We start from the raw sequence: 18881 nt of genomic DNA on the forward strand, positions 1-18881 counted from the left end.
CATCAATCCCATAAACCATATAACATACATGTAGCCATAAACAATAAACATAAACCATAACCAAACTGTAACCCATAATCTTAACCTTAACCCCTAACTCAGCACCACACTCCACCTCAGCCCCAACCCTAGCCCCGTAGGGCACTAATAGCCCCTAACCAGTCAAATCAGAAGTAGGTCACAAAAACAGAATACACAGATCTATATCCCTTATAGAGTTGTAATAATGTTCCATAAAACAGGACTATGAAACCAACTGCACATTGAAATAATGATGCACCGTAAGCAACTGTGTTTACACCAGAAACTCAAAGGTTGTTCAACGAACTGAAATCAACCCTGGAATACCCAACAACAGTATGAAGGAAAAACACACGATCACAAAAAGCTTTTCACAAAACCCAATCCTATTTCATGATCGAAACACTCAAGAAAGTATGAATAAAAGGAAGTTTCTTCAATGTGATCAAGAACATTAGGCAATACTTAAGCAAGCTTCATGGCTCATGTTTTAAGATGACAGGTTTATTCCTGAAATCAGGAACAAGGCCAGGATGCTGGCTTTCACCACTGTCATTCAATAATGTACCTCAATCCAGAGCAATTAGGAAACAAATGAGAGGCATCCCTGTGAAAGGAAAAACTGAAACTGTCGATTCACAGATGATACGTCACATCTTATATACATAACTTCCAAAAGAATCAACAACAAAAATTATTATTACTAGTAAAGTAATTCAAAGTTAAATGACAAAAAATACACAGAAATCTGTTTTATTTGTATACATTAGCAAGGAATAATCTAAAAAAGAATTTAAGAAAACAATTCCACTTCAAATAACATCAATGTTGGTAAAATACTTAGGAATAATTTTAATAAAAGTGCAAGGTTTCTACACTGAAAATTACAAAACATAATGTCTTTCTTTGCTGCAAGAAATTAAAGAAACCTACCTAAATAAACGTGAGGCCATCCCATGGTGATGGAAATTGTTAGGGTGGCAACAGAACAGATGCGATGTAAGGATTCAGTGTCATTCCCATGAAAAGGCCCCCAGGCCTTTGTGGAAAAACGCACAAGCTGATCCTAATATTCACAGCAAATTTCCAGGGAAGAAAAGAGCCATTAAGGATCTTCAAACACCAAATCAAGTTGTAGGCTCACCCTTCCCAAACGTAATTCGTAATTAGTACAAAGCCAAAGTAAGGAAAACATGGTGACACTGGCATAGAACTATACACAGAGATCAATGGAATTGTATTGAGGACCCAGAAATAAACCCGTCAGTCTAAGTCAGTAGATTTTTTTTTAACATACACATTTAACTTATTTATCATTGTCATTTACAGCTTTATTTTATAAAACACAGAAAGACACTTTTTTTCTATATTTCCTTTTCCTTTTTTTTTTTTTTTTTTTTTTGGTAAGGAGGGCACAGCTCACAGTGGCCCATGTGGGGATTGAACCTGCAACCTCGTTGTTAGCAGCACCACGCTCTAACCAAGTGAGCTAACAGGCCACCCCCAGAAAGACATTTTTAAAAGTGCTATATCACCAGAATTTAAACACTAGAAATATTAGTTTTCTAAGTGTGACATAAATTACAATCCAATAATTGGAGATTTTTTTCAGTACAGTTACTATACAAATGAAATAAATGGCAAAAGGACTTAACAGCAATATTTTGTTACCTATGTATTATCAGATACTTTAGGACCTAAACAAAGATTCTGAGTATTCAGACTTCTTTTGTTGTGTTTTATATTTAAATAACTCTCTACCTGTATTCTGAGTCAAGTTACTTGATCAAAAGATGTGATTTGGGATGGCATTTCATTTGATACCAGAAGTTTTCCTATCTACAGTTACCACCTTCAAGGAATTGACATTACAAGGCCGAAGTAATCTGCTGGGTCCCTTTTTTGAACACTGTGCAAAAAATTGTGGCAACACCCTGGAAAGTCAAACAGATACCCCAAAATGGGACAATCATGCACGGTCCTGTAAAGTATGTTAAATTTTCCGCCATCTAAAAGTTAAGCAATAAAATATATGAACTACCGTTGACTTGGTTTTAGGAGAAGCATATTTGAGGATTTACGTTAGTGTTCTCATCTTCAGTCATTACCAGGGATTCTGTAGGCCACCATGCTATTTACTCTGTGGTAGTGGTAGTGAGGCAGGAAGGCAGACTTGCTCACAACTGGTAATCAACTGTAGTCCTGACTCTTCCCATTTTTCAGGCACAACCTAATATTTGTATAAATCAGTAGATCAAATGAACAAGAAACTTCCAACAGTGGTAGGAATGTCATTGTAGCTGTGATCTGTCTGAACACAGAATGAATTTCATTTTGGAGAGCTTTCTGAGCCTTTTCTCTGAGTGTACTGTCATTTTGGCAGTCTTGTCACAATCAATATCAAATTATCATCTTTTAAGGACCTCAGCCCTTTCAATATTTGAGAGGATTGCCACCAGTTTCTAAACTGAACTCTTCTATAATAAAATTTTCAGTTGTTCCACCACATTATTTAGGTATTTCATGAGTTCAGGATGAGTAGTTACAGGCAAGGGTGAGCCCACATTTCTGCATTGGAGTAAAGGTTTCAGGTGGATACATGCCACGCATGTTATATCCTAACATGTTGTTGATGTCAAATGAGAACTCAGCCACAGTTTTACGGCTCCCATGCAGGGTGCTGGGTTACTGTGGGGAGAGCTGCAGGGCCATGTCCAGACCCACAGACGGGGCATGCCCACTCACAGAGGGTGACCGCAGGGTTCACAGCAGCTCCCCGCCATGTATGCCCATTGATTTTTGATAAAGGGCAGACAACATGACATTGGGTAAAGAAAGGTATTCCAACAAATGGTGCTGGGCAAATGGCCATCCAAATGAAGAGAAATGAAATTGGACCCCAACTTCACACCACACACAAAACTTAAAATACATGAAGGGCTTAAATATAGGCAGTAAATGTATAAACTCTCAAACAAAATATGGAGATACATTTTCATGACCTTGGATTGGCGATGGTTTCTTAGATATGACACCACATACAAGCTACAACAACAAAAAAAGATAAATTGGACTTCCTCAAAATTAAAAACATACATGCATCAAAATAAGCAATCCAGAAAGTGAAAAGACACCCCATAAAATGAAATCAAATAGGTACATATTATATATCTGATAATAGTCTGTTATCCAGGAGACAAAGAACTTTTACAACTCATGAACAAAAAAAAGACAAACGAATAAAATTTTAAAATAGACTTGAACAGAACCTTCTCCAGATGAGACATGCAAATAGTCAACAAGCACAGTAAGATGTTAAACATCATTAGTCGTGATGCAAATGCAAATTAAAACCACAATGTGATACCCCTTCACATGTACCAGAAGGGCTATAATCCAGAAACTAAAACTAACAAATGGCAGCAACAATGTAGAGAAATTAGAACCCTTAAACATTGAACATGAAAAATTACAATGGTGTGGCCTCTGCATACAACACTTTGAAATTTCCACCCCACAAAAAAAAATGCCCATGTGGCTCAACAGATCCACTTCTAGAAATATACCCCTCAAATTGAAAACCACGCATCGGTCCAGTACTTTTTCCACCACAAATTCTTCAGGCTCTGCCTCTTCAACTTTTTTACTTTTCCCATTCTGTTTCTTTCCCATTTTTTGCAGTGTAGTTTTATTGGAGGCCATTTTTTATTGCAGACTTGAAGAGCTATTCACCGCCTCAGAGGTGAATATTAAAGGCTGATACATGAATCCACAGAAGCATTGTTCACAATAGCAGAGACATAAACAATTCAAATGTCCATCTTAATCAGCAGTGAAAATAAGTGACCAATTGTGCAGCTACACCAGGATTCTTAGCTTGATACAATTATGAATATATTTCTTAATTTCTAGAAATACATTTCCTCTTAGCACAAAAATTTTAATGTGGCAGAAGACATGTTTATTAATACACCCAAATATATTTAGTTCATCTACAATAAATAGCAAAAAGTTGATAAATCAATGTTCAGTAACTAGTGTTTCATTATTCTATTTGGAAATGCTCTAGACATTCAATAACTATGCATCATTTAATTTATATGATAAAACCTTAAAATTTCCAATTACCAAAGACACCTAGAAAATCTTTTCAATGTATATATACAATGTAATTATCACTTAAAAGTTTACCTAAATATCTTTTATTTTAATTGTACCTATTTTATATAGTAGTTAAAACTTTGTGATTTCAAAGTCAGTAATTACCAAAGCTATTTTCTTGACATATATTTTAACAGATAACTAATTTTTATAAACACAGTTAGAAAAAATTGTATTTTATGCTAATAATTTTCAAACGCATGACTGTGTAATCAAACCAAACTAAAACCAGCTTTATCTTCAAATATTTCACCAGATCATAAAGTCCTTGGGTTAGTTTGTATTTTATTTCTTACTTTATATAAGTGTAGGGACAGAGTCCCAGAGAGCAGTTTCCAGGCTCTCGGCCTCACGTGGAAAGGCGCTGGCTCGGGTAGTAGATGGACGTCAGCTGTGGCTAATTGACCCTCCCCTGTAACCAGTTAGCCAATTAGCCACTGATACAACTGCCACAGCTGTGCTGATTGGTGAGTCGAGTCGAGTCAGGAGTTGAGAGTGAGTCGGTCGGTTGGCAGGCAGAGAAGCGTACAGCAGGTTGCAGGTCGTGTGACTCCAGCCTCCAGTGGGACTATTGTGCCACCAGTGAGAGTATAGTGATATGACTCCTCTACCTATGGCTCCGTGGGTGTTCCTTTTTGGCCTAGCCATATCCTGTGTTCTTATGCAGGGAGCGGGACCAGAGACCCCACAGGACACCTCGCATGACAAATGGCGCAGCGAGCAGGGTGTGGTGTCCGCCGAAACTCTCTGGAAGGTACTGGAGCAGTTTATACATATGAAACCTCAGTTTAACGAGCAGGGTATGGCGCCGGCCAAAACTCTCCGAAGGATGGTGGAGCAGTTTGTGCCTATGAAAACACAGTCTCAGGAAGCTCATGAGGAGCACCACCAGAGATGGGGAGCGCAGTCTGCCTGGGAGAGACGTGACCCCTCGGTGAATTGGTGGTCCTCTCGAGCCTCCGAATGGTATGCTGCCCTGTTGGTCATAGCAGGACTTACCGGCTTTTTGGTAGGCTGCTGCTGTAGGCTCCAAGGGTTGCAGACATCTTATACCGAGGCCTCCACCCACTCAGACACCTGGCACGGTGAGCAAGATTCCGACAAGGTGCCAGACCAGGTGTTTCGGTTGGAGGCGCCGGAAGCTCGGGTCCGCCTGTTAGAAGAGGGGCCCCACAGTGGAGACTCTGAGGCAGAGGCAGAGGAAGCAAGTGGAGACAATGTAGCTCCCAACCCCCAAGCCCGGCCAATCTTGAAGCAAAAGATTTAGAGCAAGCAGCTCCCTCTCTTCTCTGCCACCTGAAGTCACGTGGCTGGGCGGTGAATGAGGAAAAGGTCCAAGGCCCTGATTATCCATCAAGTTTTTGGGTGTTGTGTGGTCGGGTAAGACAAAGGTTATACCTGAAGCGATTATTTACAAAATACAAGCCTTTCCCCGGCCGACCAAGGTCTCCCAACTGCAGACGTATTTGGGTGTGCTAGGATATTCGTGGGCGTTTGTACCCCATTTAGCACAAATGGTGAGGCCCTTGTATAACATGATAAAAAAGGGGACCTCATGGGATTGGACAGAGGCTATAAAGCAAGTCTTTGTTGCCACAAAACGGGCAGTACAGCAGGCACAGGCTCTTCAAGTAGTAGACCCCAGACGCCCATTTGAACTTGATGTTCACGTAACCCAAGAGGGGTATGGATGGTGCTTCTGGCAACGGCAGGAGCATCTCCAGTTGCCAGTGGGATTTTGGTCCCAATTGTGGAAAGGAGCGGAGGTCCGCTACTCTCTAATAGAGAAACAGCTGGCTGCTGTGTATGCAGCCCTAGTGGACACAGAAGCCATCCCTGGAATAGCATGGGTGTTGGTTCGAACAACTTATCGCGTCCAGGAGTGGGCCCATACGTGGACCCAGGGACCCAAAACAGGGGTGGCACAGACCACCACCCTCGCCAAGTGGGGTGCCTACTTGGAGCAACATAGAACCCTTAGTTCAAGCCCTTTGAGCACAGAGCTACAACAGGTCCTGAGGCCTTGGAGCTTGTGGCCCAGGCTGAGCCAAGCACTCTGCCTAGAAGGGATGACTTGGAGCCCTCGCCCTACAAAGAAGGACAGCCCCCAGTACCTGAGGATGCCTGGTATACTGATGGTTCTAGCTGAGGGGCTGCAGCCATTTGGATGGCTATTGGTGTGCAGCCCAAAACAGACACCATTTGGTTTGATACTGGGACGGGCCAGAGTAGCCAGTGGGCTGAGCTATGGGCTGTGTGGATGGTAATCAGCCACGAGCCTGGGCCCTAGTTATTTGTACTGACAGCTGGGCGGTGTTCCGGGGCTTAACGTTGTGGCTCCCTACGTGGAAACACCAAAACTTGTTGGTAGGACACCGTCCACTGTGGGGTCAAACCATGTGGCAGGACCTCTGGGACCTAGGGCAGGGAAAGGAGGTGACCTTAATGCATGTCACAGATCACTCCCCCTTAGTGTCCCCAGGTAATGATGAAGCAGATGCCCTAGCACGGGTCCGATGGTTAGAACGGGCTCCCACCCCTGATGTGGCCCATTGGCTGCATAGGAAATTGCAGCACGCCAGAATCTGAACCATGTTGCAGGTGAGCAGACTCTGGGCTCTGCCTTTGAAATGGCAGGAGAGAGCAGATGCCTGTTATGATTGAGCTGTCTGTGCCCAGGACAGCCTCCAAAGGCAGAGTTTCCCCTGAGACACAGCAGATAACGCGAGGGAGGGTGCCCCTCACTCGCTGGCAAGTGGATTACATTGGACCCCTGCCTAAGGCCCACAATGTGATATACGCATTTACAGCAGTGGACACTGCTACGGGGTTGATGTTTTCTTGGCCGTCTCTGGCTGAGGATCAGTGGCATACAGTGGTCGCTCTTACACGGCTGTGCGCCCTCTATGGGCGCCCCCAAGTCATTGAAAGTGACAATGGTACCCATTTTACGGGGCAAGAAGTGCAGCGCTGGGCTGCCAGGATGGACATACAATCGTTGTTTCATACCCCGTATAACCCACAAGCAGCTGGCATGATTGAACTCTACAATAGCCTTTTGAAGCAAGGCCTCACGGTGTCAAAACACCCTCCCACGATGCGTGACTGGGCCTCACGTCTGTGGGACGTCCTGAGAGTCCTCAATGAGACACCACAGAAGGGAGGGCCCGCACCAGTAGAAGCTCTGCTACATCGAACGGCCGCTCCCATTCAATTACAAGTTACCACCAGGGAGACTCTGTTAAAGCCAGGCTACGGCAGAAATGGGAACATTTTGCTGCCAGCACCCACATGCTTGAAAGCAGGGGAATGGCAGCAATGGAATTGGCCCTGGCAGGTCAAAAGCCCCCACTGTCGATGGTTGGGCCTGATAGCCCCATGGGGGGCCGGTTTGACTCATGATTTGCAAGTGACGCCAGGGGTGGTGGCTGAGTGGCCACCGCAAGTTACTGTAGTATACGGAGGTCCCGATACCGGGATGATTTTGCGAGGAACCTATGCGCTCTCACTATGGCCTATTATGGGGTCCCCTGTTCTGTTACATGTTGAAACTATGCAAGGGACCCCAAGTACTGCCATAAAGGTCTGGTACCACAAACTGGGAAAGGTGCCAGCGACCCTCCTTTTCCAGGACAAAAAGCTAGCATGTATACTCCCAAAATGGAAGGGATTTGCCATTGTTGGTTCCTAAGACTACTGTTTCTTTTCGTCCGTAGGTGCCTGTAGACTAATATGGCACAGGGACCGTCGCGGAAGATGCTCGTCACGTAAATTGAGAGGCAAGACTCTGTAGGGGTGTAGTGTGGGGACAGAGTCCCAGAAAGCAGTTTCCAGGCTCTCGGCCTCATGTGGAAAGGTGCTGGCTTGGGTAGTAGATGGCCATCAGCTGTGGCTAATTGACCATCCGCTGTAACCAGTTAGCCATTTAGCCACTGATATAACTGCCGCGGCTGCGCTGGTTGGTGAGTCGAGTCGAGTCAGGAGTAGAGAGTGAGTCGATCGGTTGGCAGGCAGAGAAGCAGACAACAGGTTGCAGTTCGTGTGACTCCAGCCTCCAGTGAGACTATTGTGCCACCAGTGAGATTATAGTGCTATGACTTCCCTACCTATGGCTCCATGGGTGTTCCTGTTTGGCCTAGCCACATCCTGTTTTCTTATGCAGGGAGCAGGACCAGAGACCCTGCAGGCACCCTGCACAACAAATGGCAGAGTGAGCAGTGTCCTCCACATGACAATAAGCATTTAATTTGTTCAAGCCAATCAAATATCACAAACTGGTAACACCGTCCGGAGCTACAAAACATCTTACCACACACCAACACAAACTGGTTTCACACAGAGATCACAAATTAACAGAATTAGTAATAACTATAGAGAACACAATAAGATATTTCACCAAGAAAACAGCTGGTTGTCACAAGAGCTCTGTAACACATTTTAGAAGCTTTTCCCCATTCCAAGGACCCATCGTCTATACATGGACAGTGAGGTCTAAATAGTGAGACACACCAACCAGCCTCTTTACAGCTCAGGCCAGGAAGCCAGAGGCCCCTCCACACCGAGTACAGAGAAAGCAGCCCTCCCACAGCCAAAGGGTCACCCCCAAAGACAATCAGAGAAAGCACAGACCTTCGTCACTGTGGGGACAGAGCCCCAGAAAGTAGTTTACAGGCTCTCGGCCTCACGTGGAGGGGTGCTGGCTTGGGTAGTAGATGGCCGTCAGCTGTGGCTGATTGGCCGTCAGCTGAAGCCAGTTGGCCAATTGGCCGCTAATATAACTGCTGCAGCTATGGAGGAGAGCCGAGGAGAGTGGAGGAGAGTCGTCGGTCGGTTAGCAGAAAACCGGACAGCATGTCGCACATCCAGTGAACCCAGCCTCCAGTGAGACCACAGTGGTATGACTCCCTTACCTATGGCTCCGTGGGTGTTCCTTTTTGGCCTCACCATATCCTGCGTTCTTGTGTGGGGAGCGGGAGCAGAGACCCCGCAGGCTGCTCCACACGACAAATGGCGCAGCGAGCAGGGTATGGTACCGGCCGAAACTCACTGAAGGATGGTCAGCAGTTTATGCATTCAAAAGTTCAGCTTCGGGAGGCCTGCGAGGAGCTACGGCGGGAGCACGGTCTGCCTGGGAGACTCGAGCCTCCAGATGGCACACCTCCCTCTTGGCCATGGAGGGCGTTGTCCTCCTTTTCTTGATCTGCTTCTGCTGTAGGCTCCGAGGATTGTGGACATTATACACCAAGGCCACCACCCACTTCGACACCTGGCACGGTGAGCAAGATTCCGACCAGGTAGGAATGGAGTCTGACTCTGGGCAGGAGGACGTGTGGCCCCCACACAGTATATGGTGTTCAGTGGCCACTGTTCTCAGGAGTTGGACCCCCAAGGAGAGGTGGGAGGACATGGACGACTCTCCAGCCAGTGTAGAGAGGGCCCTGCAGGCTCTGGCTGAGCGGTTGCCGGAGGAGGAGGAGAAGGCTACAGCCGGACACGTGGGCTGGAAGTTCCTCACGGCCTTGAGTCTCAACACGGAAAATGCACTTAATGAAATGGCCCAGGTGCCGGACCAGGTTTCCCGGTTGGAAGCGCTGGAAGCTCGGGTCCGCCTGTTAGAACAGGGGCCCCAAGGTGGAGACTCTGAGGCAGAGGTGGAGGAAGCAAGTGGAGACAATGTAGCTCCCAACCCCGAAGCCCGGAGAATCTTGAAGCAAAGGGTAAAACGTGAGCAACCTTTGGGCCCCGGGGGCGTTGCTGCCGGCAACCCAGCTGTGACTGAGTTCATGACCCACACCCCATACACTCCCACTGAATTGCAGGAGCTGGGGAGGCGGTACAGACAACGCCCTGGAGAGCCAGTCTTGGCTTAGCTATTACGTTTATGGGATGAGGGAGCAGACAGCATTCTCTGCTCCCCAGGCGAGATGGAAAAGCTAGGCTTCATGACAGTGCATCCGTCCCTGCGACAAAGGTTACAAAACTGCCATAGGTTGGCCAACAACCAGGGCAACCATTCTCTAATGCAGTGGCTCACTGCTGCGGTACGCACAGTATGGGGACAGGCTGGCGAGCTGCCAGACACTGTGAGTCAATGGCAGTCATATACAGAACTTACGCAAATAATCTGTGAAATGGGTATGAGACATGCTATTTTTAACCTCAACATGCAGGGCCCAGATGACAAGCTTTTTACTGCCAGCATGAGAGATCTGGTTTTGGATACTGCACCTGCGAGTGCTTTTGGATCCTTGGTTGCTATTCTTACACCGCATGTAGGGCGACGGATCCATGAAGTTACAACTGCCATGGCCACCCTAGGGGATGTTGAAAGCCGGAGGCGAAGGAAGTTAAGACAGGAGGTCCGCACAGTTGAGACCTGGAAGCCCAAACCAAAGGTAAAGTGGCGAGGTTGCGGGCCTCAGAGAGTAACACGCGCACAGATGTGGCGTGATCTCGTGGCAGCAGGGGTCGATAGGAAGAAAATAGACCGACAACCCAATGCACTCCTGCTTGAACTTTGGAAACAGTTGCATCCGGAACAACAATTCCGGAGAAGCATAAAGGAGGAGTCTGGCAAAGCACGACCTGTGTCCCTCCAAGACCATGCAGCCGCTTGAGGCCGACTCCTTTCAGCTTGATTAGGGTTGGGGCCAAGGTACCCAGTCAGAGGGGACGAGCAGGGACCAGAGGCCCCACGTGGAACTGTCCATACATTGGTCCCCTTCGAATGTACGAGGGTTTTGGCTCTAGTTGACACTGGCGCCAACTGCAGTCTCGTTTATGGGAACCCAGAACTGTTCCCTGGACCAGCAATCTGCATTGATGGCTACGGGGGAAAAACTGTGACTGTGAAAGCCCTTTCCTTACCACTGGGTATAGGAAGGCTTCCTCCTCGTACCTACAAGGTTTATGTCTTCCCCGTTCCAGAGTATATTCTAGGGGTGGATGTGCTACATGGCCTCAGCTTACAGACGTTGGTAGGAGAGTTCCGTCTCCGGATCCGGGTGGTGAAAGCGGTGACACGCGGGCATGCTCACCACCCTCGTCAGGTGTTGCCACAGCCCTGGTGGGTGGTTACAGTGCGACAGTACCGCCTGCCAGGAGGACAGGAGGAGATCGGTCGTACAATATTGGAATTGGAGAAGGCACATATTGTGAGGCCAACGCACAATCCCTTTAACTCCCCAGTATGGCCTGTCAAGAAGCCAGATGGGACCTGGCGAATGACTGTGGACTATAGTGAGTTAAATAAGGTGACGCCACCCTTACACGCTGCAGTGCCTTCAATTAATGATTTAATGGATCGTCTGACTGTCCGCCTGGGGACATATCACTATGTAGTGGACTTGGCCAATGCTTTTTTCTCCATTGACATTGCACCCGAGTGTCAAGAGCAGTTTGCTTTTACTTGGGATGGTCGGCAGTGGACTTTTCAAGTCCTTCTGCAAGGATACTTGCACAGCCCCACTATCTGCCACGGGCTCGTGGCCCAGGATTTGGCACAGTGGGATCGCCCATCCTCTGTGGCCTTGTTTCATTATGTTTATGACATTCTGTTAACCTCAGATTCTCTTTCTGATTTAGAGCAAGCAGCTCCCTCTCTTCTCCGCCACCTGAAGACACGCGGCTGTGTGGTGAATGAGGAAAAGGTCCAAGGCCCTGGCTTATCCGTCAAGTTTTTGGGTGTTGTGTGGTCGGATAAGACAAAGGTTATACCTGAGGCAATCATTGATAAGATACAAGCCTTTTCCCGGCCGACCAAGGTCTCTCAAATGCAGACGTATTTGGGTCTGCTAGGATATTGGCAGACGTCTGTACCCATTTAGCACAAATGGCAAGCCCTTGTACAATATGATAAAAAAAAAGGGGGGCCGGCCCGGTGGCTCAGGCGGTTAGAGCTCCGTGCTCCTAACTCCGAAGGCTGCCGGTTCGATTCCCACATGGGCCAGTGGGCTCTCAACCACAAGGTTGCCAGTTCAATTCCTCGAGTCCCGCAAGGGATGGTGGGCTCTGCCCCCTGCAACTAAGATTGAACACGGCACCTTGAGCTGAGCTGCCTCCCGGATGGCTCAGTTGTTGGTTGGAGCACGGGCTCTCAACCACAAGGTTGCCAGTTCAATTCCTCGAGTCCCGCAAGGGATGGTGGGCATTGCCCCCTGCAACTAAAATTGAACACGGCACCTTGAGCTGAGCTGCCGCTGAGCTCCCGGATGGCTCAGTTGGTTGGAGCCTGTCCTCTCAACCACAAGGTTGCCGGTTCGACCCCCGCAAGGGATGGTGGGCTGTGCCCCCTGCAACTAGCAACAGCAACTGGACCTGGAGCTGAGCTGCGCCCTCCACAACTAAGACTGAAAGAACAACAACTTGAAGCTGAACAGAACCCCGCACAACTAAGATTGAAAGGACAACAATTTGACCATTGTTCCCCAATAAAGTCCTGTTCCCCTTCCCCAATAAAATCTTAAAAAAAAAAAAAAAAAAAAAAAAGGGGGCCTCATAGGTATGGACAGAGGCTATAGAGCAAGGCTTCGTTGCCACGAAATGGGCAGTGCAGCAGGCACAGGCTCTGCAAGTAGTGGACCCCGGCCTCCCATTTGAACTTGATGTTCACGTAACCCAAGAGGGGTACGGATGGGGCCTCTGGCAACGGCAGGAGCGTCTCCAGTTGCCAGTGGGATTTTGGTCCCAATTATGGAAAGGAGCGGAGGTCCGCTACTGTCTAATAGAGAAACAGCTGGCTGCTGTGTATGCAGCCCTAGTGGCCACAGAAGCCATCACAGGAACGGCACGCGTGTTGGTTCGAACAACCTATCCTGTCCAGGGGTGGGTCCGTACATGGACCCAGGGACCCAAAACAGGGGTGGCACAGACCACCACCCTTGCCAAGTGGGGTGCCTACTTGGAGCAACATAGAACCCTTAGTTCAAGCCCTTTGAGCACAGAGCTACAACAGGTCCTGGGGCCTTGGAGCTTGTGGCCCAGGCTGAGCCAAGCACTCTGCCTAGAAGGGAGGACTTGGAGCCCTGGCCCTACAAAGAAGGACAGCCCCCAGTACCTGAGGATGCCTGGTTTACCGATGGTTCTAGCCGAGGGGCTGCAGCTTTGGACGGCTATTGGTGTGCAGCCCAAAACCGACACCATTTGGTTTGATACTGGCACGGGCCAGAGTAGCCAGTGGGCTGAGCTATGGGCTGTGTGGATGGTAATCAGCCCCGAGCCTGGACCCTAGTTATTTGCACTGACAGCTGGGCGGTGTTCCGGGGCCTAACGTTGTGGCTCCCTATGTGGAAACACCAAAACTTGTTGGTGGGACACCGTCCACTGTGGGGTCAAGCCATGTGGCAGGACCTCTGGGACCTAGGGCAGAGAAAGGAGGTGACCTTAATGCATGTCACAGATCACTCACCCTTAGTGTCCCCAGGTAATGATGAAGCAGATGCCCTAGCACGGGTACGATGGTTAGAGAGGGCTCCTGCCACTGATGTGGCCCACTGGCTGCATAGGAAATTGCAGCACGCTAGAAGCCAAACCATGTGGCAGGTGAGCTGACGCTGGGGCCCAGGACAGCTCTCAAAGGCGGAGGCTCCCCTGGGAGACACAGCAGATAACGCGAGGGAGGGTGCCCCTCACTCGCTGGCAAGTGGAGTACATTGGACCCCTGCCTAAGGCCCGCAATGCGATATACAGATTTACAGCAGTGGACACTGCTACGGGGTTGATGTTTGCTTGGCCCTGTCCGGCTGCGGATCAGTGGCATACAGTGGTCGCCCTTACACGGCTGTGCGCCCTCTATGGGCACCCCCAAGTCATTGAAAGTGACAGGGGTACCCATTTTACGGGGCAAGAAGTGCAGCGCTGGGCTGCCAGGATGGACATGCAATGGTTGTTTCACACCCCGTACAATCCACAAGCAGTTGGCATGATTGAACGCTATAATGGCCTTTTGAAGCAATGTCTCCGGGTGTCGAAACACCCTCCCACGATGCGTGACTGGGCCTCACGTCTGTGGGACGTCCTGAGAGTCCTCAATGAAAGACCACAGAAGGGAGGGCCCGCACCAGTAGAAGCTCTGCTACATCGATCGGCCGCTCCCATCCAATTACAAGTTACCACCAGTGAGACTCTGTTAAAGCCAGGCTACGGCAGAAATGGGAACATTTTGCTGCCAGCACCCACATGCTTGAAAGCAGGGGAATGGCAGCAATGGACTTGGCCCTGGCAGGTCAAAAGCCCCCACTGTCGATGGTTGGGCCTGATAGCCCCATGGGGGGCCGGTTTGACTCATGATTTGCAAGTGACGCCAGGGGTGGTGGCTGAGTGGCCACCGCAAGTTACTGTAGTATACAGAGGTCCCGATACCAGGATGATTTTGCGAGGAAACTATGTGCTCTCACTATGGCCTGTTATGGGGTCCCCTGTTCTGTTACATGTTGAAACTATGCAAGGGACCCCAAGTACTGCCATAAAGGTCTGGTACCACAAACCGGGAAAGGTGCCAGTGGCAGCGACCCTCCTTTCCCAGGACAAAAAGCTAGCATGTATCCTCCCAGATGGAAGGGATTTGCCATTGTTGGTTCCTAAGACTACCATTTCTTTTCGTCTGTAGGTGTCAGTAGGCTAATATGGCACAGGGACCCTCGCGGAGGACGCTTTTCGTGTAGATTGTGAGGCGAGACCCTGTAGGGGTGGAGTGTGGGGACAGAGCCCCAGAAAGTAGTTTACAGGCTCTCGGCCTCATGTGGAGGGGTGCTGGCTCAGGTGGTGGATGGCCGTCGGCTGTGGCTGATTGGCCGTCGGCTGTAGCCAGTTGGCCAATTGGCCGCTAATGTAACTGCTGCGGCTACGGAGGAGAGTGGAGGAGAGTGGAGGAGAGTCGTCGGTTGGTTGGCAGAAAAACGGACAGCAGGTCGCACGTCCAGTGAACCCAGCCTCCAGTGAGACCATAGTGGTATGACTCCCCTACCTATGGCTCCGTGGGTGTTCCTTTTTGGCCTTACCATATCCTGCGTTCTTGTGTGGGGAGCGGGAGCAGAGACCCCGCAGGCCGCTCCTCACGACAAATGGCGCAGCGAGCAGGGTCTCCCGCACGACAGTCACACAGGCAGTAGGGATGGTGGGGAGGACAGGGTGTCTCAGGTCTCCCACAAAATTGGAGGCACCCCCAGCCCCAAACCCACTAATCTGTGGCCCCAGCAGGTGCTACTGGACCGGGATCTGTCTAGCACTAACGGGTAAGGAAGGCAGGGGGGACAGATGCCCTTATGGGCAGAGGCCCCTCAGGACACACTCCCCTGGGAGCTGGCACAGCCAGGCATAGGCGCACTGGGAACCCCAGCTTATCTCACTGGCCACCAGGCGCAATGGAGTAAGTGCACCTGGCTGATGGTGGCGACCGGAGAGGATTAGCTTCCTGGGTCACAAAGCCAAGCTCCCGGGACACAGAACGAGAAGGAAAGAAATACCTAAAGAGATTTTTACAGAGGCACCCACAGCAAAGTTTGTCTCCGCAGATGCCAGTCTGGAGAGAACCACTTAACTCCCAGCCTGTGGGGCTGGCTCCAAAGACAGGCTTACGAGAGCCTGTGCCTGTGTTCTGTCCCCGTGGGAGTTCCTTCTTAGGGCAAAGGACACACAAAATACACACACAGGAAAAAAGGAACATCTCTGGGAGGAAAGAATAAAGAAAACTCTAGATTCTCTAGGTGCAAGAAGTTAGCTTCACAAATATTTTTCTGTCAATGTAAATTCAGAAAGGCGACAAGGCCTGTCGTGCGGGAGACCCTGCTCGCTGCGCCATTTGTCGTGCGGGGAGGCCTGCAGGGTCTCTGGTCCCACTCCCCACATAACGCAGGATATGGTGAGGCCAAAAAGGTACACCCACGGAGCCATAGGTAGGGGAGTCATACCACTACGGTCTCACTGGAGGCTGGGTTCACTGGACGTGCGACCTGCTGTCCCTTTTGTCTGCAACCCACCGACGACTCTCTTTCACTCTCCTCCACTCTCCTCCATAGCAGCAGCAGTTATATTAGCGGCTAATTGGCTAACTGGCTACAGCTGACGGCCAATCAGCCACAGCTGACGGCCATCTACTACCCGAGCCAGCACTCCTCCACGTGAGGCCGAGAGCCTGTAAACTACTCTCTGGGGCTCTGTCCCCACAAGGCCTCACACCCTTTCTAACTTCTACCCAACTGCAGAGACCAGGAATTGTAATACACGTGCACGTAGAATTCACATAAGCATGGCATTTCCAAAGACAGTGAGAAGAAATCAGGTAAATATGACATTTTAGACAAGGGTGGGGGTGGGCTCTTAGGCTTTAGATGAAGAATGGGAGATTTACAGGTAATTTAGGAAAAGCAGAACACATGTGGCAGGTAAAGTTTTGTGAGGCTCCTGCATGGAGTCGTCCTGTCTACAGCTAAGGGGATTGTGCTCAGGGTTTTATTTGTGCTTCACAGCCTTTAAGGAGGCAGGAAAAAGGGAGCCGGGCTGGACTAGGGAGGCTTGTATGGTTAAAACTGCCCCTTTTGAAATTTTTATGTTGTTTAGCTCAGCGGGCCTGGGGCAGTTGTGGGCTGTGTTTACATTTCAGATCTACTCTGCAGAGGGCCCCTGGGTGATGGTGAGACTTTCTCACTTCTATCTGACAGAAAAATCAGCTTCATTTTTCTCAAGTTTCTGATAGGTTATTAAATCCTTTAAAGCTGGTTTCAACATACCAATTCTCATCTTATATATCCAAAGTTTTTTAATGTTTGCACTTCTCTTGATTTTCCCTTCTGCCTTTTTCAAACCTAATATTGATATTAGCTTCTGTAAGACCCAGGAAGCTGAATAACTAAATCAAAATCTTAAGAATAGTTAAATTTCCTTGTATCCCTTTGCATTAAACATGTGGTCTTTCTCTAGGGTCCAATAAAACAGCTGTTTCTCATGAACGTTCTTCAATACATTTTCAGAGTTTGAAGTTTTTCGAATTCTAAGGATCCATAGTCTGGCCACTGATGGTAGGATTTTAATAGCTACTCAAACCAAAAAGCCTTTTTACAGCTTAACCAAGGAAGCCAAAGGTTTTCTTTCTGTCTCTGTGGTATTTCCTTGTCAGGAAAAATGACACAAGAGACGTAGACACACAAAAAATTGATCACCTCTGGGAGGAAAGATTCAATAAGAAAACCTGTGAGTCGCTACTCCCAAGAAGCTAGCTTCACAAAAATTTTTTCCTGACAGTCCACATGTAGAAGAGAGGGAAAGGACACACAGCACTTTTAAATTCTCCACAACCCTGCAGAAATAGACCAGGAAGGCTGGCAGGCTGAACAAAAACACCGCTTACCTCTACGTGCAGAGGTCCTTGAGTTCTCCGATACAGCAGTTTCCAGGAGCTAGCAGTGCTCCAGCCAGTAATTCTCCTCGCTGACTCCCCAATCCTGTGGGGGCTTAAAACATTCATTATTTTGCTCTCACCTTTTAAGTGTGTTGTCGGAGAGTGGGTAGGCATTCCAGGATGTAGGAACAAAGCCTCCTGAACAAAGCCAAGCAGGCCAAGCATTTATTAAAAGAAAATATAGTCCCAAAATGCAGTACATAAGTGCAGGAAGAAAGGGACTGCACCTGAGCAAAGAAAATTTAGGATTATATTTGAATGAGGGCGCCAAATATTCAAGGGTGGAGTTACAGATCACATCTGGGCATTTCCAGGGTGTTCCCAGGGTGTGTCTTTGTTGACAACTCCCTCCCATTGGAGGAGGGATTCCCTAGTGGGAACTGTCACCAGGACACAAGGGGTGGAGATTTTTCCCTGACTGCAATGCTAATAGGATTATAACCCATTACAATTAGCTGTATCTGTAGCGTTTCTTAGGAATTTTTCCCTGCCTATAATGCTAATAGTTTTGTAATCCATTACAATTAACTATGGCTGCACCTTTTCTTAGGAATGATCTCTCTTTTCTTTGTTTCATCTCACATTCCTTTCCTCCCCCCTCTCCCAGTGGCCCTGTTCTCTTGCCTAAGGTAACAACTTCTTATGGCTGAACTAATCATCAAATTAACAGAATCAGATTAATAGATAAAATAGAATTTTAACATATGCACATGGGGAATTCACTTACACGTGAAAATTCCAAAGACAGTGAGGTAAGTAAGATTGGGTGCTTTGCAGGTAATTGAGGAAGAGTGGCACACTCGCGGGTGAGGGGGGAGGGTAAATTGTTAGGCAATCCAGAACATAAAGGGACATGGGGGAAGGGTGGTCAGCAAGCTCCACTGGGCGTCTTCCCTGCCTCATGCTAAGGAGTTTATGCCAAGGTTCCCTTCCTAAAGTAGGTCTTTCTGTATGAATCTCTTTGGGAGGAAAGGGGGAGGATCAAAGGCTGTTTCTGAGTCTTTTGTTTCCTGACTAACAGCTTAAAGTCAGTTTGCCCAAGGCAAAATTTTTGGTCCTATTCATTCCCACCTTTGAAACTAATGAAAGTTTCACATCCAGCAGTTACATTGGTAGATTGCTCCATATTTCATTGATCTAATCATTCAGTCCTGAGAATATATACTCCCAAATCTCACCTTTTATTAAATATCCGATTACTTGTTTATATGGGGGAGGAAGAATCATTCCTCTACCCTCCAGGTTCTTCTGGCTGCTCTAATAATCAAACAGACATGACACAGATTAGAAGAGAATATAAGCAGAT

General features: G+C 48.2%; 1 pseudogene; it reads right to left on the reverse strand.

Moving 5' to 3' along the window:
- Positions 1 to 2118: 2118 nt before the first annotated feature.
- Positions 2119 to 2733, reverse strand: LOC109439378 (mitotic spindle assembly checkpoint protein MAD2A pseudogene; annotated as a pseudogene).
- Between the last annotated feature and the right edge of the window lie 16148 nt (positions 2734 to 18881).

Source organism: Rhinolophus sinicus, chromosome 5 (assembly GCF_057876585.1).
Source record: "Rhinolophus sinicus isolate RSI-liver-muscle chromosome 5, RSI-T2T, whole genome shotgun sequence".
NCBI lineage: Eukaryota > Metazoa > Chordata > Mammalia > Chiroptera > Rhinolophidae > Rhinolophus > Rhinolophus sinicus.